Genomic DNA, 26,620 nt, shown 5'->3' with positions numbered 1-26,620 from the left:
GTCTGAATCAAATCCCCTAATAGCTGTAGGCTTACCTGAAAGCAGCTTACAGAAGTGTTCTTGTCTTTAACACTCAGCTGCCCAACTCCCAAAACTCATGAATTGTTCACCCTCTATAACACTGATAGAGAGAGATGCACAGCTGTTTGACCCCCCCCCCCAAGTATGAATACATGTTCTGGGTTAATTAATAAGTAAAACGTGATTTTATTAAATACAGACAGTAGGATTTAAGTGGTTCCAAGTAGTAACAGACAGAACAAAGTAAGTCACCAAGCAAAATAAAATAAAACACGCAAATCTATGTCTAATCAAACTGAATACAGATAATCTCACCCTTAGAGATGCTTCAGTAAGTTTTTCCCTCAAAATGCACACCTTCCAGGCCTGGGATTTCAGTTCAGGTAACATGATCACATGTCACTGTAAGACTTCAAGCCTTCATTCCTCCCAGCCTGACTCACAGGAAGACTTACCTGCAAACAGAGCCATCCACTGTCAATTGTCCTGGTTGATGGGAGCCATTAAGATTCCAAACCACCATTAATGGCCCACACTTTGCATAATTATAATAGACCCTCAGAGTTATATTTCATATTTCTAGTTTTAGATACAAGAGTGATACATTTATACAAATAGGATGACCACACAGTAGATTATAAGCTTTGTAACGATACCTTACAAGAGACCTTTTGCATGAAGCATATTCCAGTTACATTATATTCACTCATTAGCATATATTTATAAAATCATATAGAGTGCAACATCACAAATTGATCCTAGGGTCCTTAATCGATAACCATTAGTTTTCCCCATCACATATGCAGGTAGGCCAAGAGTGAAATGTCTCATTTAAAAAGCTGTCCCACACTACTGTATTAAAGACCTAATCATGTTGGATCCTTTTATTATGCAAGACATAGAATTATAGAATCATAGAAGATTAGGGTTGGAAGAGACCTCAGGTGGTCATCTAGTCCAATCCCCTGCTCAAAGCAGGACCAACCCCAACTAAATCATCCCAGCCAAGGCTTTTTCAAGCTGGACTTTAAAAACCTCTAAGGATGGAGATTCCACCACCTCACTAGGTAACCTATTCCAGTGCTTCACCACCCTCCTAGTGAAACAGCTTTTCCTAATATCCAACCTAGACCTCCCCCACTGCAACTTGAGACCATTGCTCCTTGTTCTGTCATCTGCCACCACTGAGAACAGCCTAGCTTCAGCTTCTTTGGACCCCCCCTTCAGGTAGTTGAAGGCTGCTATCAAATCCCCTCTCACTCTTCTCTTCCGCAGACTACATAAGCCCAGTTTCCTCAGCCTCTCCTCATAAGCCATGTGCCTCAGCCCCCTAATCATTTTTGTTGCCCTCCGCTGTACTCTCTCCAATTTGTCCACATCCTTTCTGTAGTGGGGGGCCCAAAACTGGACGCAGTACTACAGATGTGGCCTGACCAGTGCTGAATAGAGGGAAATAATCACTCCCCCCGATCTGCTGGCAACACTCCTACTAATGCAGCCCAATATGCCATTAGCCTTCTTGGCAACAAGGGCACACTGTTGACTTACATCCAGCTTCTCATCCACTTCAATCCCCAGGTCCTTTTCTGCAGAACTGCCACTTAGCCAGTTGGTCCCCAGCCTGTAGCAGTGCATGAGATTCTTCCATCCTAAGTGCAGGACTCTGCACTTGTGTTTGTTGAACCTCATCAGATTTCTTTTGGCCCAATCCTCCAATTTGTCTAGGTCACTCCGGACCCTATCCTTATCCCTATATCTACCTCTCCCTCCATCTTAGTGTCATCTGTGAACTTGCTGAGTGTGTAATCCATCCCATCATCCAGATCATTAATGAAGATGCTGAACAAAACCGGCCCCAGGACCGACCCCTGGGGCACTCCACTTGATACTGGCTCTCAACTAGACATTGAGCCATTGAGCACAGTCAAGGTATATCACATCCACCGCTTTCCCCATATCCACAGAGCCAGTTATCTCATCATAGAAGGCAATCAGGTTGGTCAGGCATAACTTGCCCTTGATGAATCCATGTTGACTGTTCCTGATCACCTCCTCTCCTCCAAGTGCTTCAGAATGGATTCAAAATAGAACATAAGTTTCCCAACAAGTACAATAATTTGTCACACCAAAGGTGGTGGTGTACTCCCAAACAGAACATTGCCTTATTCTGCTTATTACAATCAGAATGCTGTTTTATTTTCTTGTTGTAGTAGTTTTTAAGAGGCTTGATGTCACATTACCAGTTATGAGGATGTTGAAGCGCTACTTTCTTTTCATTGTTATGAAACACCTAATGCCCTATCCTTTCTTCTGTGTTGCAGAACCATCTGCAGAAACCAAGCAATGTGCAGTGAGTGACGCCAGGGTGGCAAATGTCACTATGGACAATTGGCAAGCAGAGTTGGAAGCTGAATGGCATCAGCTTTCTTAATCATAGGATACTCTTGTAGAGCGTGAGTTGGCAGGTTAAGCAAAGGGGAAAAGTCATTTACAAATTGCATGCATACGTCTTACTTCATGCATCATGTCGTTTTTCCCTTTCATCCGCATCCCTAAGCCCCATGCACATTGCTGGCATTCTCACTCTATCCCATAGAAGTCCAAGGTCGCCACAGCCACTGCTTCCCAAAGACATCTGCAGTCATTGAACAACCAGCTCCGTCACGTGCAATGTTATGTGCTGGAGTTTAAGCTTTTTCTACTGACCTTTTTTTCTTTCTTCATCTCTTGAATCCACTGCAATGTTTTCCTGATCCAGTCCCAGGAAAACTTTGGAGGGAGCAGGGTGTTACGAAAGTAATCACTCAGCCCCTCAATGCCAGCTCACTTGAGCTATGTTCCAAGGTCTAAATGCCAGCCATAGAGCAGGCTTTAAAAGCAGTGCATCTCTGATAATTCTGTATAAGGTCCTGAAAGACCAACCTGGTGTTTCCAAAACCACATTGTTTCCCTTCAACTCTTCTCCTGCACAATAAGGCCAATTCTAGTTCATAGCCACATAAAGGTCCTTAAATAACTAATTAATGCCTTATCTGAAAAGGAAAACTCCCCATAGCCACTAAAATTCATCTTCATTATAATTCACCACAGTAAATTACATAATCAACAAAGAAGATACAGTCCTTGCCCCAGAGGTTTTAAGTAACAAATTGCACATCAGAGTTCAGATGTAACACACAATATGACCAGAAGATAATCTAATATCTCCCCCTACCCACCTCCAATATTTTGGAGGATTAACAGTGCAAGGCTACACAGAAGAGATTTGGGTTTGGAAAGGCTTGGATCAGGGGCTGGCAATGACTGGATTCCTTAAAGGAAATGGTTACTAAATAATGTACATGGAAAACAGAAGTTTTCTGCCACTGACCCACTAGCTGGAAAATTGCAAAGGGTGCTGGGGTCTCATTCAGAAGAAGCTGCCATTGGACTGATACGTCCCAGCAGAAACACCACTCCAGTAAGACTCTGTGGCACAGGAAGTGCAGAACTGTAGCAGAATCAGGGATGAAAGTAGGCTGTTATGGCGTACTGGTAAGAAGTGGCCACTGGTACCAGCCCATATGCAGCCTAAAACCAGCTCTAACAAAGACTGCCTAAAGCCAAATGTAGCCAGTTAAAACCAATTTATCCAACTTTAATTATGGTATCTCTACTTATGATTTTTCTTTAATATTTGAAATGTGAGTGACTCTAGATTGCTTCAGCTGAAATTTTCAAACTCAGCGCATGTCTGAGACTTGGAAAATCCTGTCCCTCCCAGCAAAACCCTCATGTAAGTAACACAGGAGTGACTTCTCCCAGCGAGCAAAGGGAATATTAAAAGAATCAATGTTTATGCACTGAGGTGTAATCACCCAACACTGCTGGTCTGTCTGAGGGGGAAACAGCCACCAATTAGTCAGAATGAATTCTAATGACCAATCACTAGGAATGACCCGACATAGCAATGGCAGACTTTCTGTAGCAGTTGGCAGTCAGGGGTGAAAGTAACTTACAGGACTTACTGGTACTGCCGGAGTCCTGAGGGGGGCATGGCCTCATCCGGAAGAGGCGGGGCCTCTTAAGATTTAAAGGCCCTGGGGCACCAGCTGTGGCTGGGAGACCCAGGGCCTTTAAATCAACCAGGGGCTCCCAGCTGAAGAGGTGGCTGGGAGCCCCCTGGGGCTCAGGGGCAAATTAAAGGGCCCAGGGCTCTGGCGGCTGCGGGGAACCCCGAGCTTTGCGGGGCTAGGGCCAGGATTTAAAGGGCCCGGAGCTCCTGCCGCTGAGGGGAGCCCCAAGCCCTTTAAATCCTGGCTCCAGCCCAGCTGCCACAGCTGTGGCCGGGATTCAAAGGGTTCTGGGCTGTGGAATCTCTGCTGTGGAAGCCGGTGCGGTCCGGCACGGCGTACTGGCTCTTGCTGCTACGCCGGACCGGACCGGCTTACTTTCACCTCAGTTGGCAGTAGACAAATGGCTGCATGGCTGTTCAAAGGGAACAAGTCATTCAGAAATGCAATGCACACTTTGTACTTAATCCGTTGGCATCAGAAGGAGTTACACACACACACACGAGTCACTGAGAACATCAGAATGGAGGCACTTTCCCTCGATAAGGGGTGCGGGGAAATGGATGGTTCCCATCATCCTGACCAGAAAAATCAAGAGGTTAAAAAAATAGTTTCAAGAAAAAATTGTCTTAAGGAAATTGCTTGACATTTAGTCAGGCATTTATTTTAACAATGTGAATAAACAACCAAAGTCCATGTTTTTCAACTCCAGTGGGGGCTCTTGGCCAAGAAGAATAAGTAAACTATATGTGCTGTATCGTTTTAAACTTTTTTACTGAGAACACATGCAATATTGCTCAGTCAGTTCAAGAGTTGTCATTTCCGGTATGGTAAGACACCCCCCCACCCCCACCCCCACAACCCTCTCTCTGGTGTGGGGGGAAAAAAACAGTCATTGTAAGATACTGTTCTGCTATCTGCTCACAGAGTGGCAACCACTTTTGATTTTGTGTACAGTTATGAATAACAATCTATTTGTAAGCAACGTCAAATAATACTGAGCACATGCGTTCGCACATATATACACTGGCAATGATCCAACTATTCTGCCTTGCTCCCTGCAGATTTACCACCATCCTGTCCCAAGCAGGGTTGGTTTAGGCCACTACTTGGCATGTTGGAGAGAGGTAAGTATCTCTTTGGGTATGTCTTCATTGCAGAGCTTAACTGGGGTGACTGGCATCTGGGTCTGAGTACCCAAGTTGGCCTTGCTGGGCTGTCAGTGGCCACACTGAAAAGCCATAGTTGAGTGTGTCCACCTGACTGCACCCACATTAGTGCTGTATTCACTCGTGTGAGGCACTGGGACTTCTGGGTGTCAGATCCCAGGGTTCCTAGTGCTGCAGTAAGCTGAGCCATTCTATGGCTTTCCTATTGAATTGCGGGAGAACTTGTCTGTCCTTCTAGGCATATGGGGTGGGGGGGAATTGTGGGAAGGCAATGGAGGGCTAGCTGCACTTTAGTGGTATAACATTTGTATCTGCACTGCAAAGTGGGCTGGATATCAGGTCGAGTGCAAGCAGCCCTCTGGCTTTAGCCTATAACCCAGCACCAGACAGCTTGCTCAGGTGTAAAGTACCACCACTTCAGAGCAGGGCCACCCAGAGGGTGTGGCTAAAGGGGCAGTTTGCCCTAGGCCAACAGTTCTCAAACTGTGGGTTGGGACCACAAAGTGGGTCACAACCTCATTTTAATGGGGTGACCACAGCTGGTTTAGACTTGCTGGGGCCCAAAGCCAAAGCTGAAGCCGAGGGCTTCATCCCTGGGCGGTGAGGCTCAGGTTCCAGGCCCCCTGCCTGGGGCTGAAGTGCTTCGGCTTTGACCTCCTCACCCAGGGTAGTGGGGCTCAGTCTTTGGCTCTCCCCCCGCCCGGGGCAGTGGGACTTGTGGGCTCAGGCTCTGGGCCCCGCTCCTGGGGCTGTGTAGTAATTTTTGTTGTCAGAAGGGGGTTGCGGTGCAATGAAGTTTGAGAACCCTGCCCTAGGCCACTTGAGAGGGATCCCAAACTGAGTGAAGCTGGGACTCCGCACACTGGGTCGCAGCGCCATTCACTGAAATTTTGCCAGGAGCCCTCCATCATGATGGGCCAAACCTGAGTGGCATTGTGCCCCTACACGCCACTTCGCAATGCCTGGAGCAGGAGCCGGGCCCAGACCTACAGGACAGGCGCAGCCACTGCAGGGTGATTGCAGTCTGGGCTCACGCACCAACACACACAGAGCCATCTCCCCTCAGTGATCATTTTATTTGGAAGAGTGCGGGTAGGGGGTGAGGTCCTCAGTTTCAGATTTTGCACTGGGCCCCCCAAAACCTCAGTGAGGCCTTGCACCCATGTAAGGGTTGGGGAGGGTGAGAGAGAAAGCCAGGTTAGGGGCAAAGCCAAGTTAACTCTGCAGTGAAGACAGAAGGTAGTGTTGATGATTTAGTAGTTGGCATGCTTCCCTTGTAAGTTATTACTCCACCAGTGCCCCCAGCATATTGGGGGAGGTGGGGCGCTGTGTTGATGGGGGTATCACTTTCCAATGAAATCAAAACTAAGGTGCTGATCATTTGTGGTCATTAAAATTTTCATTTGCCCACTGGTAAACTGGACAAATTCAAGTTCAGGTCATTACATTTTATCTACCTAAAACTGACTTGCAGTTTCAATCATATATAGTATTCTTGTTCTAAATTGTTAGGCACTGTTGCTGTGCACCATTAAAGAGGTACTGTGTTCCGCTCCAGAGCTGGCTGCATTTCAGCAGTGGCTCTTGTTGCAGACCAATAGTTTGTATGTTTAATGTCTAAAGTGCACTGGGATCCTTCAGGCTGAAAGGCACTGAAGAACTGTACTATTGTTATTTGATGGAAGACTGAAGTAAGTGTTTCACTTGTTTTGTGATCTACATTTGCCTCTGCAAAACACATATCAGTTACCTGCATAATCTGTGTAAATGCCTAGCAATTCTGATCACACTAAAAATGATTGATGACTATGGTTAAATGTCTGATGTAAAATTTGCAGCTGAAAATCTGCTCACGCCATTCTAATTACTCCAGATAAGTTCAGGGCTGTTAAGATTTTTGCAGCTTTGTGTGAAAGTCCAGGCCAAAAATCATCCCCTTGAGGTTAGAAAAGGTTTCATCTGTCTGTGGTTAGAAAAGGCTCAAGCACTTAGATATCCAGAAATGCATAACGGATGATGTGTGTACTGCTATAGCCAGAAGCACATTTTGGGAGCCACAACAGGCTGTGAGGCAGTCACCGAAATCAATCCCATTTAGAACTGGTTCAGACAGCTTAATGATATTTTGGTCTTTCAATTGCTGGGGTTCAGGGTAATGGAAGTAGATTCAGATTTCAGGCCTGAATGTGACCTCAGGCAGTCACTGAAGACATAGCATGGACGCTCCACTTTTTGTTGCCAGCATATTCTCTGTTCATGTCAGATTGTATCTACCTAGGGACTCCCAGTTCATCTAGGCAAAAATGGGGAGACTCAACTGCCAGTGGATTGTGATACACACAAGGGTAGCCATCTTCATCTCTAGGTGTGTCTTGGACAACCTGAACAAAAGACTCGCTTTGTTCTTGTGATCCTGTATGCTGCTGTGTAGGAGAACTGGTGAAGCAATTCTGCAGAAGGTCCTATCATATCCTTGGCAGCATATTTAATCATAGCAAGGTTGTTAAAATAAAGTCCTGCTGTTGAATAGACTCAGGGCAGAGGAAGGGAAGAAACGTTTAACCATGTAATTGCTGACAAATGTACCTGTTATATCTCCAGTATATGCACAGTCTGCATGCTTCCAAATGGAACTGATATCGTGTGTCTCCAATATACACACATTTTCCATGCCACCAACTGGATCTGGTACAACTTGGTATATGCCTATATCCTGCCCTAGTAAATGGATAGTGCACATCCTATGCTGTGAATGAAGTGTGTCAATGTAGCCACACCGCTTCACTGCAAACCTGGTACAGTCTGCCTCACTCTCAAGGGATTTCACTGAGCTTGGATTGTGAGCTCCTTGATCCATGACTTGTCTTCCTACTTGTTCAAACAGCACCTAGCACAATGGATTGGATGCAGTGTAAGTGGATCCTCTGGGCACTGCCATAATATAAATAAAATAATTCATATAAATCGACAGCACTTGAGTTCTGGGCAAATCCTCATCAGCAATGGCATTATAATATTTGTTGGTATGCAGAATTTTACGGTGTGGTCGCTCTGACAATTGACTAACAAAGGCATTGTGGTTATGCATGTTTCTAAACTTTACGTGGGTTGCAGTGTAGTATGCCTTTATAATTGGGAAGGTTTGTTAGCCATTTTTCATCAGGTGCTTCAATTGTTTCTTTTACCTTTGGTTTACTCTTTCTCTATGAATCCTGAGATGTATTTAGCAATGACTTCTACCAGGAAATAGGTAAACTAGTGGTAGAAGGTACTGGTACAAAACCACTATACGTGGGAAAATGTTAAACAAAATCGCTATTGGAAAGACTCAATGCTGTATTAAAAGGCAGAGTAATTAGACTGAAAATATGACGAGAACTGAAACAAAAAAGCTCATACAATTTTTATAAATTAATTTGAAAAACATCACTAGGTGGCAGGAGATAAAGGAATATCTGAATCTCTTCTTAATATTGAGATCACTGTCTCCTATACCAGAGACCACTATGCTAAACATTTAAAATTGAACACATCAGATATGCTAAACAAATGTAGTCTGCATATGTCACCAAAGCAAGCCAATCGATTAAGGGCCACATCCAACTCCCATTGAAGTCAACAGGAAACTTTCCATTAAGGTTACTAGGAGTTGGATTGGGTTGTGAGGAACAAACAGGCACCCAGAGTGGTAAGACATTCTAAAATGTTCCAAAGGGAATTATTGCGGCAGCACTGACCAAAGGTAAATGCAGGCAGGTGGGCTGGCTCGGATCAGAGCCATGGCATTTCAAAATTCGGAATAAGCTTCAACTGAGCATGGGCACTTTTGGAGCCTTAATCATGGTCTATAGTGATGTGATCTGAGTGGAAAGGCCAATTTTTAAAAAGGAAAAAAAATTGATAATCTCCTAATTGTAGATGCTGAAAGAGCCTCTCCCACCATCTGCTGTGGAATGTTCCTGCCCCATCATCACAGGGCCTGCCCCATCCTAATTTTAGAAAACACTTGTTGGGCAAAACAGGTTATTTTAAGATGTCTCCTTTTTGTAACTGGAATCTTTCTATTGATCCCAGCAGATCTAGTTGTGCACATCTTATGGGGGGGTGGGGCTATCAACCAGAGCCCCTCTCAGGTACCCCATAGGCCACCTCTCCACACTACCATCCCACTATAAATAACTCACTGCACATTTTAGCATGGGATGACTCATCACACTGAAGTGTGAAATAATCCCCACTTCAAAGAGAGCGGCTCTCCCTCCTCCAGTCTCCTGCTGGGGGAGGTCTGATGCCTAGATGGTGATCTGTATAGATCAATTCATCCCAGTTGTTCAAATACCTGTGCATCAGAGTAACCATGGGAAACCAGCCTGCAGGTTTCAAGGTTCAGCTGTTTAATGAAATACATTATAGACTGATGCAGCAAAATGGCTTTATGTTTGCATATGTCTGAGCATGTGTGAACATGTTGGGTATATAGAAGCTTATGCATTGGTGTAGATAGGTGTGAGTATGTGTATTAGGTGGGTCTGCATGGGAGCCTACATATCTAATTATATGGGTACTAGCTATGGATGGAGAGGAGTACATGTGTGTGTATTAGGTATGTAAAGGAGTAGAAATACCGGCCAGTACGCGGGCACACAGAGGTGCCTCGGCGGGCGCCATTGCACCCACGGGCACTGTGTTGGGGACCACTGCTGTATGTGTATATAAAAAGGTAATAAAGGTAATAATTGGAGATATACCAATCTCCTAGAACTGGAAGGGACCTTGAAAGGTCGTCTAGTCCAGCCCCCTGCCTTCACTAGCAGGACCAATTTTTGCCCCAGATCCCTAAGTGGCCCCCTCAAGGATTGAACTCACAACCCTGGGTTTAGCAGGCCAATGCTCAAACCACTGAGCTATCTGGTATTTAAGCAAGGGAGTAGATGTCTGCAGGTGTCTATGCTAGTAGGTATGTGTGCATTAGGTAGGCATGCATGGGAGCATATGTGGCTGAGTGTAAGTATCTGTACAAATTATGACAGGTTTCAGAGTAGCAGCCATGTTAGTCTGTATCCGCAAAAAGAACAGGAGTACTTGTGGCACCTTAGAGACTAACAAATTTATTTCAGCATGAGCTTTCGTGAGCTACAGCTATGCATCCGAAGAAGTGAGCTGTAGCTCACGAAAGCTCATGCTGAAATAAATTTGTTAGTCTCTAAGGTGCCACAAGTACTCCTGTTCTTTGTACAAATTATATGTATATATGGATGAGGTGAATGCACCTATACAGGGAAGGATAAAGATACATCCTCCTCCATGAGATTACCTCTGCAGAGCCATTCTGTAGAATGTTGCATTGGCTCAGAATTGTAGTTACTTTTACCTAACCTCCTGTCTTTGGGATGTAGCAATGGGGGGACCTCTCTGGATAAGTCATCCTCCTTTCCCACATATACCCTGAATTAGTGAGAAACAGACAGTACAATTGCAGTGTTGTTGGCTTGTCACCTGCTGTGGGTAAAGATAGGCTGAAGGGAGGAGGAGAAGCACTCTAGTCCATAATCCTCCCCTCAGTCCTTCAAGTCATGCTATGAGGTTACCTCAGGAGAGAGGGGCCTGCACATCTGGGAGTTCTATAACTCCCATTTGGCCAGCATGCAGCACACATTGGGTGTGCATGTTGATATGGACCAGGGACCAAAGTTTTATATTTCCAAGCCAATTATAATCTGACTGCACGCATTGTTTTGTGTGTGTGTGTGTGTGTGTGTGTGTGTGTGTTTCTGAGCCTGTCCCCTGCCCTCTATCAATTGGAGAGGATGTGAAAGTAGCCCCACTCTGGCTGCACCTTCACCTCCAGCACACAGAAAAACAAACACAGCCATTCTTCTGTTTGTTGTTTTAGTGAAGGGCGCTCCTTCCATAACAAAACCATTTCCCTGCAGGCAGCAGGCTAAGACCTGTTTGCTTATTATTCTGCAAAGGAAAATGAGGGCTTTGGGAGGGGCACTGTCTTCAAGTATCTATATCCTGTTGATAAACAGATAGAATGGAAGGAGGGAGCCCTTCCAGTTCCCCTCCTGCAAATATCCTTCTGAGTCTGTGGTATGTTTCCTCCTCATTCATTATTTCATGTGTTCTATCTCACAGGCGAGGCCCATTCGGTGTGTAAACATTTCCCCTTGTCCCCTGCATCAGACGTGAACCTGGAAAGGGAAAACCTTGGTGCAAAGAAAGTTAATCCTCCACTGTACAAGAGACATTTATAACAGAGACGGATGTGAACTTGGGAATGTGAGGTCCAGATCTGCATTTCACAGCTGACCCCTGCCTTCCCCCACCCCAATCCAGACACCCTTGAATGTTGGGGAAGTTTAGTTCTGGATCTCAATTTGGTGGCTCAATCTCATCACTAATTTGCAATAATATAAACATCCTCCTAGCTTTTAAGTGGTCAGGGCATATTTGGACCCCAGGAGTGAGGTTATTGCTTTGTTGCAAGAGAACTAAATGGACACAGACTCAGGACAATCTTTGCTAGTCTATTTTTAATGTACAAAATGCACATGCCAATCGTTGCTGTCATTGATTTGATCAAGGTTGGATAAAAATAAAAGAACAGCAGCAAAGTTTACTCAGAAGTAGCACTACTTTTTCAGTACTGCAGGGAAATAGCTCTGTCTGTCCTTGCATCCCCCAGCAGACTGCAGTTTCTCTTTGTGAGACAAGGTGGGTGAGGTCTTATCTTTTAGTGGAACAACTTCTGTTGGTAAGAGAGCCACGCTTTTGAGCCACACAGAGCTCAAAAGCTTGTCTCTCTCACCAACAGAAGTCGGTCCAATAAAAGATATTACCTCACCCATCTTGTCTCTCTAAGATCCTGAGACGGACACAGCAACTACACTGTTTGTGTTATAATTCCTCCCCAAATAATTAAAATCCTTTTGTTCTTTCATTGTCTGACAAAATCACAACTCCTTTGGCTAGTGGGATGTGTCCCTTAGGTATCCTGGGCCTTATTCTCCTCTCACAGTAATGTAAACCAGGAGTAACTGCATTAAAGTCAATGGAGTTACATCAGAGTAAAACCAGCGTATGTAAAATAAGGCCCCATATACCTGTGGCTGTTGAGAAAGTGGGTTATTGTCCAACTGCTCTGCAACACAAAAGAAGCCCAACAGAATTAAATTAACCTCCTTAAACACAGGGTTGGAGTGGGCTACTAACTTCCCATCAGCTGTTTTTCTCACTGAGGTAATGAACTAACTAATTGTATCTGTGGTGGCTGTAAGTCCTTTCCACGGGGTCCAACATCAGAAGTTGATTTCAGTAGCTATAATGCCTTCATGGCTTTATAATTTTGTTACAGTCCATGGGATAATTAACTTAGCGCTTTTCTCACTGAGCTGTTTGCATATAAGAATCAGTTCACTGACCACTGAAGTGCAGCCACCTCTGGGATGGAATGTGGCACAGGAACACAGGAATTGCCTTACCAGGTCTGTCTAGTTCAGTATCCTGTCTCTGACAGTGGTCAGCACTAGGTGCTTCAGAGGAAGGTGTAAGAACTCTGCAGTAGACAGATGTGGGATAATCTGCCCTACATATTAGATCTCATCCTGGTCTCTAGTATTTAGAGACTGGCTTAATCCCTGAAGAATGAGGTTTAATATCCTTTCCAAAGTTCTATCAGTACTTATGATAAGTCTGGATATTCTTAATATCCAATATATGTCCAGCCCTTTTCTGAATCCTACTAAAATTTTGGCTTCAACAATTTCATGTGGCAATGAGTTCTGCAGTCTAAATATTCATCATGTGAAAAAGTATTTCCTTTTATCCATTTTGAATTTGAATATATATTTTAAAGCTAACAATTGAAATCAATGCTATGTAACAGTTTAGGAGAGGTGCTTAGCTACTACAACTATAGACACCTCAGAAATACCTGATATAGAGAGAGAAGATAAAAGAGAAGAAGACTGTTACATACAATTGACATTTCAAGGAAAATTTAAGTTGTCGAACTGTAATTAAACAAGTTTGAATTTGACCAAGACATTTGTGATAATGGGACTAATGCACCTAGTCTTGTAAAAAGTGCCAAGTGATCTTTAAAGATCATTAGTGTTCAGGACCTGAGATGCACAGAACATGGCACCTGCATTAGCACAGCAGCCCCTAGAACCATGCTGGGCTACTGGCTTAGTACTAACCCAGAGGGAAGAATGGCAGCAGCTGAATCACTTACCGCCATGACAACAAGCTGGGTTTTCTTTTGTAGTTTCCCACCTGAGTGTTGCCTAGGCCTAACTTGGTTTAATTTATAAGAGCTAAGACGAGAGCACAGCCCAAAATAGCATGGCCACAATTTCTTGGTTCGGTTTGGTAGACATGTGGGTTGATCCTAACAGCTTACTAGTTCTTACCTTATCAGGTAGAATCATAGACTCACAGGGTTAGAAGGGACCACAAGAGTCTAGTCTAACCCCCTGTCAAGATGCAAATTTGTATTAAATGTGTATTAAGTATTGCTCAGTGCATGCCCATCTCTATATATTCCATTGGCCAAATCCTGGCCCCATAAAACAGCCCAAGTAAACCACCTATGTAGGAGAGTTCTGTGAGACCTGGGTTGTGGATGACAGACCAAATCCTCCCCACACAGGGCATTTACTTTTTTAACATGTCTTCACTGATGAAAATGTCCATTTCTCAGAGCAGTTGTTTTATTGCCTCACTTTCCTGTTGCATTTCACCTGGCAGTGCTCTGGAGGTTGAGAATGGGTTAATTCCTTTGACAGAAATTCATTTCTAAGGGCTGCCATAAGGATTCAGTATGATGCAGTCAGTGGCTGCCTACAAAACTGTTTAGACTGTCGCTGCACGTAATAGAAAATGAAGCGCTGATTCTAGGCAGCAAGACCAAGAACGTCAGGGGTTGTTTAACTTTCATTGCATATACTCCTAAAAAGTCAATGCACGTCTCCACGGTTTCACAGCTTGTCCGTGCATCACTGCACATTTTGTTAAGCCCTGGCTTTAGTGCATGAAGACTGTTGTCCTGTAAACAGGTCTGTTTCTTTTTAGGCCTTGACAGGGGGCTGAACCACTGACATTCAATTTGAAATTAGATACACACGAACTTTATGAACAGTCTTGTTGTCTGGGAAGTGCTGAAATACCCTAAGAAGAGATGATGAAGGTGAGATCTAGACCAGGTTTACAAATTCTGTGGGTTTAACTCAAGTTGTGAACATCTGCATTCCTATCACAAACAATCTTCTGCCAATTGCTCATTTATAGATACTATAATATTTGTTAGACTCTGGTGCCCAGAGGTCCCAGGATGGGCTGTGGGGTTTTGCCATCTCATTACATGACTAGGGGCTTTCTACACTTACAGCACTGCAGCGGCGCAGCTGCACTGGTGCAACTGTGCTGCTGTAGCTGTTAGTGAAGACACTACCTATACCGACAAGAGCTTCTCCTTTTGACACAGGTATTCCACCTCCCCAAGAGGCAGTAGTTATGTTGATGGAAGAAGCCTTCACATCAACATAGTGCTGTTCACACTGGGGATTAGGTCGGTATAACTAAACCAGTATAATTTATACTGGCCTAAGTTTGTAGTATGTAGACCAAGCCTAAGAGAAGCTGAATAAGCAGACACAACTCTCTGGTAATCATGCATTACAAGCAAGATCCACCACTCATCAGGGTTACATGCAGATAGGGAGGATTTATTTAACTGTACCCAATGCACTTTGAAATACTATCATAGTAATAATATGTGTCTTATTCCAAGTGCTGCACAAACATTAACTTTCTGCGTCATACTGTATCCTTGTAAGGGCTGTACTATTATTATACATACCTAATAGATCAGGATACTAAGGAAGAGAACTACAGGCCCTATCTACACCAAACTATCACCGAGTCACTGGCCCCTGTTACAATATAGTTGTTCCCTGACCATGTTAAAAGCAGTATTGTAAACATTTGTAATGGTGTCCCTGTCACCTGGTTAAAGCCTTGGTCTATCGGGATTTTAAACTGAATAGGTTCCAGCTACATTATAACTTTAACCCTGGTATTCCCAGGTTGGGGACAGCTCTCTTGCACATGGGTCCTCCTAAATAGTTATAGTTGTAGGGTGAGGATCTTAAAAGCACCTAACTGACTTTCAGTGGTACTTGTGCTCCTAAATCACTTAGGCATTTTTTAAAATCCCACCCATAGTGCATATAGAGTGACTTGCCCAAAGCCATACAACAAGTCAGTGGCAGACCCAAGCTTTGGCTCCTAATCCCATTTCATTCCCATATACTACACTGTCTTCTAGTGCTAGTTCCTCGTTCTCCACACCTTAGCCATGGGAATCTGGTGTGTTTCTGTATGCACCAGTTTCCTCTAAGAAGCATAGAATACTGACTGGTACACAAATGCGAAGTGGCCTCCTGTCTTCTGTGTCTGAGAGAAAGGGACACTGTTGGGCTAACCTTGAACTGCAACCATGCCATCACCGAAAGGCAAATCCTTCTGACTCTAAAAGTAGCCCTTCTATGGGGCGAAAGGGGGATGAGAATTCTAAAGCATTCAGCAGCAAAATACCTTGAGACCACCGCTGCGTGTGCTTCCCAGAGGCTTGGCTCCCAAGTCTGCAGTCTCTGGATAACTTCCATCCCAAATGTATGTCACATTTCCTTCCAATAAAAGCAAAATATTTACACTAATCCGGGGTCACCCAGAGGCCATCCTGCTATCGCAAGTTGGAAGCAGCTGCGATTCTGTAAATCAAGGGGAGAGAGGGTGGATAGGATTAACAGAGGCCTCCAAAATAAATGATGGGATTCGCTCTCAGCTTCTGCCGGGAGGTGTCAGAAACGGGGAGAGTCACTGCCTGGCCCTGATGGGTAATCTTGAGCTGGGACTATGAGGTGCTGGCAGCAGAACCAGGCTTGAGCCTTTAACGTGTCATGATGAGCACAAAGAAACTGAGTTGGGAGGATTGTGTGACAGCCATATACTGTAGCTGGTAGAGTGCACAGGGAAAGGGAACCCATAGTAAATCCATGCCCTGCCCGCTGGTGGTCAATACATAATGGCATTGACAGCCAGGTAGGAAGTCCTGGAGGATATAGGGAGAACTGACAACTACAAAATGAAGGGGAGGAAGGGGTAAAGGAAATCACTCTTTTGCATTTTTAGAGAAGGGCTGAGCAATTCATTAGCTAATCTGCCTGGAGAGAATTTTCTGAGCCAACCCTGAAGAAAAGATACATGAAAGTTCATATCATCTGGATGATCCCAAACCAGATGTTAATGTCTTTTAGGGGGTGGGGTTTGCAAAATACTTAGGATTTTCCATCATCTGGTTCTCCTGGTCCCACTGACCAACCTTTCTGGCAGAACTCTATAATGCTATTCACTTCTGTAGTTTGGTAGAACACCAAGGGCTCTCTCCTGCCAGATTTCTATTCAAAGAAATGGTTTTGGCCAGCATGTATTGCTATGGCCATGACATAACTTCTCTGCCCACCTTCCAGAATCTGTTTGGAAAGATGTCTTTAGTCCTGGATGGATGTTGTGAATACAGGGCACGTCCATGATGGAGGAGAACTTTCTGTTTGGGCAGGAACAGTGTGACTGAGTTCTTCAGTCATCTTTGGAGACAAATCTCCTCCACGACAGATAATGCCCTGGATATACAGCCAATCATTTCTGCATCTTTCCTGTGAATGGATTATAAGCCAAATACTGCATATAGCCAGTACAAGCCCATTGAAGTCAATGACTCAGATTCTCTTCTGCATTTGGACTGCTTTGTGCCATACCTTCAGTGCAATATGACCCTAAAGTCAGCATAGCCAGCCACAGGAAGATCACGCTAGTGTAGGGGATCCTCTGGTGGCACAGAGCTGGCATAGAGAGGCCAATATCACCTTCCTCCCTGTAAGTGAGGTTGGGAATATGAGAGGAAGGGTCGGTGCCTGATTCACAGCTATTGTAATAGCTCTTTAAGGCCATTGGCAGTAGGATATCTTACAGTGTCATGAAGGCAATTCTAATTTATACCTAGAAACCTGCCCAGTTCACAGCTACCCAGGATCAGGAGCATACAAAAATTGCTTAAAGTCACTTTTACACCATTTCCTCCTGAACTGCATTGAGCTTTTCTCAAATGCAAACAAGGTTCAGGCCCAACACAGTTGCATGAGCAGAATTTAGCCCTACTGTTGGATGATTTTTTGGAATAACTTACCCTTCTGGAAAGTGTTGTTTATTGAATGGTCTGAGCCTCATTCCCTGCCAATCTCTGGTTAGGAAGCAGGGCTGGTATTGGAGTTGCAATACTTGATGCCAATGATATAGTTGAAGTAGATTTCAAGACACAAAAAATCTTAATGAATGTGAAGGTTTGCCTGAGAATAGAGTAGATATCAGTAATTTGCAGGTAAAAATAATTACTAGAACATTGCAGTTAGCAAAAAAACAATCAGAACTCCACGCCACCACTGCCGTGTGGAGTTCAATGAAACTTAAACCCAATCATTTAAAATTATAATTATTCCAGTTTAGGTACTCGCTCTGCCTTAACTCTGCCCTTCACCCTGATCCCCCTGAGAGACTTGCTTGTACTTCATTATCCCTCCACAACAGTTCCCTCTTATTAGTGACCACAAAACCAAGAATGCTTTAATCTTGCTCACGCAGTGATTGTGCCAACTACATACTTCATTAAGGTCATATTAAGTCCACAGGGGAAAAAAATGTATTTAACAAATTCATGACTAGACAAATGGCACTGGACGGCAATCGTTTCCCATTCCTCCTCCTTAGCGGCCTGTTCAGCAGCTCACAGGAGCGGGTGCTATGATTTTATATTATCAAAGTGTCATGAAACAAAAAGTTAGTATGAGTCCACAACCTCCCAGGTCATGAAACTAACACTTACATGAACTACGTCACACTTAGTACTGGAAACGTGTGCATGAATCCAGTTGTAAAGCCTGTGTTTTCAAAAACACATTTTCAGTACTTCATCACAAAAAACGGCAAACGGAAGGCTGCTTGCTTCTTAATGTTCAAAGGCATTTTTCAGTCAGGTCACGGATATGTACTTTCAGTCTTAACTCCAGCTTAATAACGTTTTTTGTCTGGGGGCATTTTGAACTTTAGTTGGACACGCCAATAACTTCTGAAGTGTCGTGAGGGCTGAAGGTAGCTATTCTAACAGAATGTGTTGCAATGACAGCAATGGGAGCAGGAGGCGACATGGTAGCAAAAAACCCAAACCACTAAACCCGTCTTTCTCAGCGCTAATGTCAACGGTGCACTTCGCCTCACACATAGTCCTGGAGGCACCTCCTGACTGACAATTACTGCCTGCCTCCAACTGCCATAGACTCTTGACCCTATTCAAATAAGCATGAGCGCTTTGCTGAGCATGCCCATGCTAATGCAAACTGACCAAGTGTTTGCCCGATCTCTTCCCATACAGTTCAGCAGAGGGAAGTAATACACATATAATTTTAAAAGCTCTAGCTAGCAGTGTGTTAGCAAAAGGGCTGGATGCCTGCTAGATGCCATGAAAACTGTAGCTCTCCCCTCCCAAGGAAATTAAAAATTATGTAGTACAGCTTACATATGATAAACCCAATATTGCTGTCAACTGAGTTTTGCCACTGATTTTAAATGGGAACAGGAGCAGGCCTGACATATTTCCACATCTTCTTGTGTTCTGGCAGCTCAGCATGAACCCTTTCAGTAAATGCAGAAGTTGAATACACCAGCGTAAAGGCTTCTTTAAAGCCCAGATCAGAGTTCTTGTTCACAAACTGCAGCACTTCTTCTTTCCAATCTGTAGGCAGAATGTGTTCTTCCTGTAGCAATGGCTCATCCTTTCTTGCCTTCCTCTTTCAGTGGAAACTCACATAAAGCGAGACAGTGTATGTGTGTTTTAAAATGTGTGCTTCTGAGCGGGCCCATGTGCAAGGAATGTAGTGTGTGTGTGTGAGAGAGAGAGAGAATAGGAAGTTTTGTGTGTCGGGGGGCGGGGGTGTTTGTGGAGGCACTACAGCAAAGTCACATACAGCTTTTCCAGTGATTCAATATTTGTGCACAGTAAGAAAATATAAGGTGAAGGGCCCTTTTAAGAAGCAGTTGGAATGTTGGAGGCTGACATTTCTATGGCCGGCAGTTGGAAGGTGATACTTAGAGACCAAAGAAGGGACAGCCTGTGGCGCTGAAAGGAGAGAGAAACCCCAGGCTACCCTACATTATGTCCCATGTTAGGAAATAATTTTTAAACAGTGGATTTTTAAAAAGTTTTCTGTAAACATGGATATGCCACCTAGTGTGGACAAGACCATAGGAACAAGCCATTTTTAGTTAGTTCTCCAAACAAGGTAGTGCCTATTTCGAAAGTGTGGTAGAAGTGTCAGTGTTATGCAAGAGCGGAATTTTAGCTCTTAGCTTGAATCCATCTTGCCTGATCAAAAATCCCTGCTGCAGTGTCAAGCGACATGAGGGCAGCTTCAGCCCGGTGTAAGGAGCTGCAACGCCATTAAAGTCAGTAGAATTGCAGTTCCATACACCAGGGCCAAGATTGGCCAGTGGCTGGAAAATGTTTTTTAATAATAGCTTCAGCAAAGTTCTGCTCTGTTAACATGGGCTGGTATAACCATGTTTGCAGAAACCGCTTTCAAGGCCTCTGTCTTAAAAATGGTTTCCCAATGCAGGGGAAAGTGTAAGGCCAAGCTAGATGAGAAGCATGTGAAAAGCAAACAAAAAACATACAGAGCAAAAAGGGAATGTGATTTGTAAAGTGATTTCCGCTTTAATACTCTGAAGTGTAGTTAGTTACAGAGGTAAAGAAACAGGATCAATGATATAAGTGAAATCCTGTCCTTGTTGAAGTCAATGGGAGTTTTGCCATTGACTTCAATGGAGCCAGAATTTCACCCTCTATATTTTATAAACAGATGTCCCTATGATGACATGAAATTACTGTAATTCATCTGAACTCTGCAGAATCACATAATATTTTGCTTCATAAACAGTGCTTGCTCATGTTTCTATATATTTCCCATACGTGTGCAATAGATTTATGAAAGATATGTAAGCAAGTTTCCGTTTTTTCCTCTTTCCTTTCCTAATGGCCCCCGTAGACATCTGCCATTTCTAGATATCCATCAAGGTCAAAGATGACTAAAGTGGAACAGATTAAGTAAAGAAAACAAACTTCCCCCTTCTCCTCCGCCTCCCCTAGAGCTGTAAGCGTTTCACTCACAAACAGTTCTTAACTCCTTAGTCTCCTCCGCCCTCCAAGATTACTGGTGTGGTGAAAGTGGAAAGCATTTTAAAGGAAAGGTCTTCTCTGATGCTGTCAGTTGTCAAATAAGCAGGCCTCTGTGTGACGCAAATATGGGTTCTCGCAACAGTTCATAGCAGTGATTAATGAAAGTTCATCAAACCCAGTGAAGTACCATTCACATTTTACAGAGCACTAAACTGAGGCTGAGTGGCTAAGCAACTCAACCACCATCACATGAGTCAGTGACAGAGCTGAACAAAACACAGGAGCCCTGATGCCCAGTCTCTTGCTCTGGCCACTCGAGCATGCTATCTCCAAAAAGGCATTTGGCTATTTTTCCTGTCCATTCTATACAAGGATCTTTTTTTTATTTTTTTTTGGTCACTGCTGAATAGTTTTTTGGACCTTCCCAGTGATTTCATTCCCCTCTGCTCCTCTGAGGTATTGGTTGTAGCCAGAGAAGGGAAAAACAGTTCAGACAAAATAAGACCTGCCCTGAACTTTCCATCAGAACGCTAACTGAATCCAAGCCCTGAAATGTTCCCTTCATTTTTTCATTCTTTGTGCAGCAGTTTTTGCCTTCTGGCTGTGACGGGGGAGTGGACGTTCTGAATTCTGTGGTAGGCTGTTATTGCCAGGGCCGGCTTTATGAACGGCGGGGCCCAATTCAAATTACCAGCGGTGGTCTGGGGCTTCAGCAGCGCTTCGGTGGCGGTGGGTCCGCTCTGGGTATTCTGTGGCACCAAAGGACCCCCCGCCGCCAAAATGCCGCCGAAGCTCCAGAGCAGACCACCTCCCTCCCCCCCTCCCGCCCCATCCGCCAGGTGAGTAAAAAAAAAAATTTAAAAAGATGTCTAAGGCGCGGAGCCCAATTCCGGGGAATTGGGGGAATCGGCTTAAAGCCGGCCCTGGTTATGGCACTTCTGTCCTGAGCGGAATCAGGAAGTATGGTGACTCTCCCAAGAGAACTGCTCCTCGCAAACTGTCAGCCCAGTTTTCCAGAACTGTGTGGTTCATATGTGCAGCCAAACTTTGGCTTTTTAGCCAAATGCCAGGCTTTCTGAGGTTCACTCATCACTAGCTGTAGCTGACATTTACTTTTTATCTTCCCTCTTTGCCTCCTGAGTGAAGAAAAACAAATGCAAGCTGAAGCTATGGCACCTCTGCCCTTATGATTGACACCTTCCCTCTGCTGCTGGGTTAAGACCTTTGCAAGTGGGAATTCCTTCTACTGAATTAATTAACTATGGTATTGTTATTACCCTTGATCTACTGCCATAGGAACGGGAGTGGGTGCTATAAAAACTCCACTTGTGTACATTTGTTACACACACAGCTCTGAACAGAATATTGAAGGGCTCATTTATAAGACAGTGGGGCAGAAATATCCCCCTCCCCCTCATATGCACTTGGGACTCACACTTCACTGCAGAAACTGTGCAGAATTGATTACAGACCTCTAGTGGCTTTATTTATATTACTTGTTTAGCCTCATAATTGCTCACCAGTACAGCATCTTGGAAAACTGTCTGCAGTTTTCCCAATGGGATTACAACATGGTGTCATTTCATCTCCTCTACATTTCCCATCGTGTTGTCTGTTTGTTTTATTTTCCTTGCCATAACATCTGTCCCACATTGCTGAGAGGTTTCACAATTTGGAACCTGCAATAGATTATGACGCAGAGTCAACAGGCTTCAGCGTTTCACTGTTTGCGTTCTGCTTCTTTTTCAAGGGAGGCTTGGTCAGCCACCGCTTTTAAATGGGCTTCAGTTTTTTTCTATTTTTATTCTGTTGTTTGTAAAAACTGTCTTTAGAAGCTGAAAAATAACATTTCTGTCCCTCCTGCTTGTGCCCTTTTCCATGTGGGGCACTGGTTTTCCCTCAGATTGTGCGTGGAACTCAAATTAAACTGCTTTAAAGGGCTGCAAAAAGAGCAATAACAAGATCTGCACCAAACGACCTGGCAGAAAATGCAGATATAGAACAGCACAGCCACTCATTTTTCTATTTGCCAGTGGCTGGGAAAGAGCTTGCGGTAGTCTCAGCACCGTCAGCAACTGCCTGTCTCCATACCCCAAAGCCACAAATTGATCTGGGGTCCCTACCGAAATAGGAGGAACCACCTCCCTGGATTACATGGGCCACAGAGACCAGCCCTAGATGGCTGTGTGGGAGACTGTAGGTAACATCTGAATTTTGGACCTAATCACAGTGGCAGACTTTCAACACTAGGGACTTGTTCACATTGATTTACTTTTTCAAGATTACAATAGCGTATCTCCACCACAGAAAGGGCCAGACACTTTAAAAAAAAATGAAATCTAAGATTAGCCTTACTTTCCTTTGGAAGTATAGTTCTACACCACCAAAAAGCAGGGATGTGCCTACAACTGACCCCTTGGTACCTTCCCCTGCCATTCAAACCTCTCTTCCCCAGAACAAACAGCAGCTTGCAATTCCTTATGAAAGGAGTAGCCTTCATTCATTTGTCTTCATTCAAACAGGGAAACTGCAAATGCTTCACAACCACCAGCCTTGGTTCCTTCAGTAGCCATTCCATGATAGAAGCTGTTGCTTCTTTCTTCAGTATTGCTGTTGTTTTGTTGGAACCTACTGGTATTAGGTATTAGTTTTGAAGCTTCTGCTTCCCCCAAAAGAAAGGGGACCTGATCCTGAGTTTGTATCATTTTTATATCAGTATAACTCCTCTGATTTCAGTATTAATTGAGGTAATGTTACCAGCATAAGGAAGATCAGAATCAAACCCTTTGTTTCTACCCTCTCACTCGCTGTTTGACTACATATGTGACTAGTCTATATTTATTAACATCCACCTCTGCTGGTCAGAATCTGTTTAACACATAGTCCTTCACAGCATTCTAACCCTGATACAGATTTCAGACATCCCGAAGTTCAGGAGTGGTCAGATCGTTTTTCTTCTGCCTTTTTCCTCGGATTCACTGTTGCTGACTCCCTTCTCAGCTGGCCAACAGTGCAAAGTGGATGTTGGTGGAATTGGTAGCATTGTTTGGTTTTATATGTTTGGGGAGCTCAGCTTAAATCATTTATGGCTCCACTTTTCATGAGTGGCATAGTCATCCTAAACTCACGCCAATAGCAATCCTAACACTTCTTATGCTATCACATTTTCTCTAGCTGCACAGAGCTACCAATAGCCTACTGGCTTTGAAAATGCTGACGTAATTCACAGCTACAACAGCAAATCTGTGTTTCATTGCTGTGATGATATCACAATGGTGTTCTTTTTAAAGAGTCTGATGAGCCTGCGAGATATGTAGACATTAAGTTGCTGTTGCCAAGGAGGAAGTGAATTTGAGAGGGTGCTGCAGTTCCTTACAATCAGGCATGATTCACTTTGGGTTAACTGCTGTAACATCAGGTGATACTGAAGGCATGCAGCCAGGAGTGGATTCTCAAAGGAAAAGCAGAAGTACCTAGCTCTTTGCTTAGCTATGAGTCTTCTTCCTTCCCATTCCATTTCTTTTCTTCTTAGAATTCCTGTGTCTTTTGCAGTCAGTCATTTCAATCACAGATGATATGATGACAGAGACACAGGAACGTTCTTAAATTTTCATCCATCTTGGCCAAAGACTGACCATACCCAGTGAACCCAAAGATTGCAACATGTGCCCACAGTTATTGACCCCTCTTGAAAACAAGCTAGTGAGCTAAATAGTATAGTATTTGGGGAGAGGCAGTGGGATAGCACGGGAGGTACTGACACTTGGCCAGGGAGGAGCTGTCTCTGGGTTGGGAAGGAGGGTCTTGGGGGTTCCTACCTGTTCCCAGGCCTGTTCCAGCACCTCTGGGTCCTGGTCCCTGCTCCCTGGCACAATCCCAGGCCCCACGGCAGCTGCTCCAGCTAGTCTTACCTCCTGCTTAACACAGGCCATAGAATTTCACACAGCAGTTACTGCATCAAAGCCAGAACTTCTGGTTGAGCTATAGCTTATCGTTTAGAAAGATATCCAGTCTTGATTCAAAGGCTTCAAATGATGGAGAATCCACCGCTCCCATAAGTACATTGTTCCAATGGCTAATTACCTTAAAAAACGTGTGCCTTATTTTTAGACTGCTTTTGTCTAGCTTCAGCTTCCAACATTAGGTTTTATTATGCTTTTCCTAGATTAAAGAGCCATCTACTACAAAAACCTCTCTTCCTCAGGTAGGTACTGGCAGACCATGATCAAGTCACCTCTGAACCCTCTCTTGGATAAATTAAATAGGTAGAGCTTCTTTAGTGTCTCACTGTAACATGTCAATTGTTCAACATTCTTTTTAAAGTGAGGATTCCAGAAATGGGCAGAGTATTCCAGCAATAGTCTCACTAATGTCATCTACAGAAGCAATCCCTCTGTACTCCTACTGGATATTCCCCTGCTTACACAGCCCAGGATTCACTAAAGATCCAATTCTGTATCACTGACATTTGTGGGAATGTTGCTGTTGACTGCCATGAGAGCAAGATTGGGCCATTAACTTCCAAAATCCTGTTCCAGTACATACTGGGTTCAGAATAAAACTGGGAGAGATTCTCTGGGGACAATTTCTTCTCTGGTTGTTCTAAAGTACTGAGCACACAAGAGCTCTTATGGAAGTCAACTAAGATACTGAAGTCAGTAGGAGCTATTGGGTACTCAGTACTTTTGAATATCAGAACATTTATTTAGGTGCCTGCCTGCTACTCCGCTAGGCATCACAAATCCTGAAGTCCTCATTCTGGCTATATTTTTCTTGACCTTAATGAGAAGGCTACCAGATTAAGGATGGAGTACAGAACACAGCTGCAGATCAGTGGAGAGAGCACTCCTTCAGGAAGCCAGAGGCTCAGGGTTCTGAGTGACCTGATATCATGCTTCAGCATCATGAAGTTGCAGTATGATTATTGTGTCCTGCACGATATTCGAATAAGTGGGTATCCTATGGATAATGAGAGCAAGCTTTTTCATCCAAAAGGTCAGCAGTGTGTGGGACACACGGCCACGTATCATAGTAGGAGCTGGAAGTGAAAATGAATATAGGACCAGACCATCTCCTCTGCTTCTGTGTGAGCAAAGCACAAAAGCCTCAAGGAGGCAAAGTAGGATGTAAGAAAGGGAAGAATAGTGCCGCCCCTTCCCTGAAACTCCATGGAAGCACTTCTACTGGGATCGATGCTCCATGGTACAATACTCTGAGGCCGGATGACTCCCCAGATTGCCACTTGGAAATTCAAGGAAAAGTAAATGTCGCTTGAAGCAGCATTAGCTGTTTCTGAGTCCAGATGCCCCTACATGGGCTGCCTGCTGGACACTAGCTGCCAACAGGAGACAAAAAGCTGGTACTTTTGTTTGCTCTACAATAAAAATATATTTTAGGCAAAGAGCTCTCACCTCCACTTATGTTTGCCAGTGAACACTGGGTGTGCATGTGCCTGTAGGCCTTCTGTCATAACACAACCACTAGAGAGATACAATCCTCCCGCCCTCCCCGAGTAAAGCTCCTGCTAAAGCTATTGGACAATACAATCCAACGCCATTCTACTAAAGTGAAGCCTGAGGCCCAACTTTAACAGATGATTACTCTGATTGGAATAAAACCCCAGCCGAAACTCTAGTATGGCTTGGCCTACAGTTAAAATTTTGCTGTCACAGCTAGGAGTGCGAAAAAAATCAACCCCTAGTCAACAAAGCTGTGCTGAAAAAAGCCCTAGTGTAGCCACAATTATACCAGCAAAAAGTCCCAGAGTTTATTTCATTTGGGGAACTGATATCAGCTAGATCAGCAAAAGCACTCTTTTGCTGGTATAAGCTGCGTCTTTGCTGGGAGGATTTGCCAGCAAACTCTTTCTAGTGTAGACAAGGCCCAGGAATTCTAGCAACAACAATGGCTGCAGAGCAGGTACCCCCTGCTAATCACCATACAAAAAAGAATATTCCGTTTCTGGTGCCATTCCAACTAAAGCCACAAATGTTCCCTCTGCCACTAAGCACTAGTAGAGCAAAAACTAAATCTGAACAAAACCGTGTTCCACTTGTAGGCATCATTGTTCCTCTTCAAGCCCAATA

The 26,620-nt window shown here is 44.1% G+C and overlaps 1 protein-coding gene and 2 long non-coding RNA genes across 4 annotated transcripts in view; 2 read left to right on the top strand and 1 right to left on the bottom strand.

Moving 5' to 3' along the window:
- RAD51B (RAD51 paralog B) overlaps positions 1-26,620 on the top strand; it is a 723,435-nt gene that overhangs the window by 645,531 nt on the left and 51,284 nt on the right. The gene's annotated exons all lie outside the window — the stretch shown is intronic.
- On the bottom strand, positions 7,103-18,593 carry LOC120403064. 2 transcript variants are annotated; one of them, XR_005597452.1, is made up of 4 exons: positions 18,189-18,593; positions 17,496-17,655; positions 15,845-16,020; positions 7,103-8,173 (listed from the first exon to the last, which is right to left on the bottom strand). It is a non-coding gene; the product is annotated as an uncharacterized LOC120403064 (long non-coding RNA). The 2 variants fall into 2 exon arrangements; XR_005597451.1 differs by lacking the exon at positions 7,103-8,173 and adding an exon at positions 11,658-14,416.
- On the top strand, positions 23,892-25,871 carry LOC120403069. The gene is made up of 3 exons (XR_005597457.1): positions 23,892-23,952; positions 24,700-24,738; positions 25,530-25,871. It is a non-coding gene; the product is annotated as an uncharacterized LOC120403069 (long non-coding RNA).

The sequence above is a fragment of the Mauremys reevesii genome, linkage group 4 (assembly GCF_016161935.1).
Source record: "Mauremys reevesii isolate NIE-2019 linkage group 4, ASM1616193v1, whole genome shotgun sequence".
Lineage (NCBI taxonomy): Eukaryota > Metazoa > Chordata > Testudines > Geoemydidae > Mauremys > Mauremys reevesii.
The sequence above is the reverse complement of the archived record's forward strand: the minus strand, read 5'-3'. Positions and strand labels throughout refer to the sequence as shown.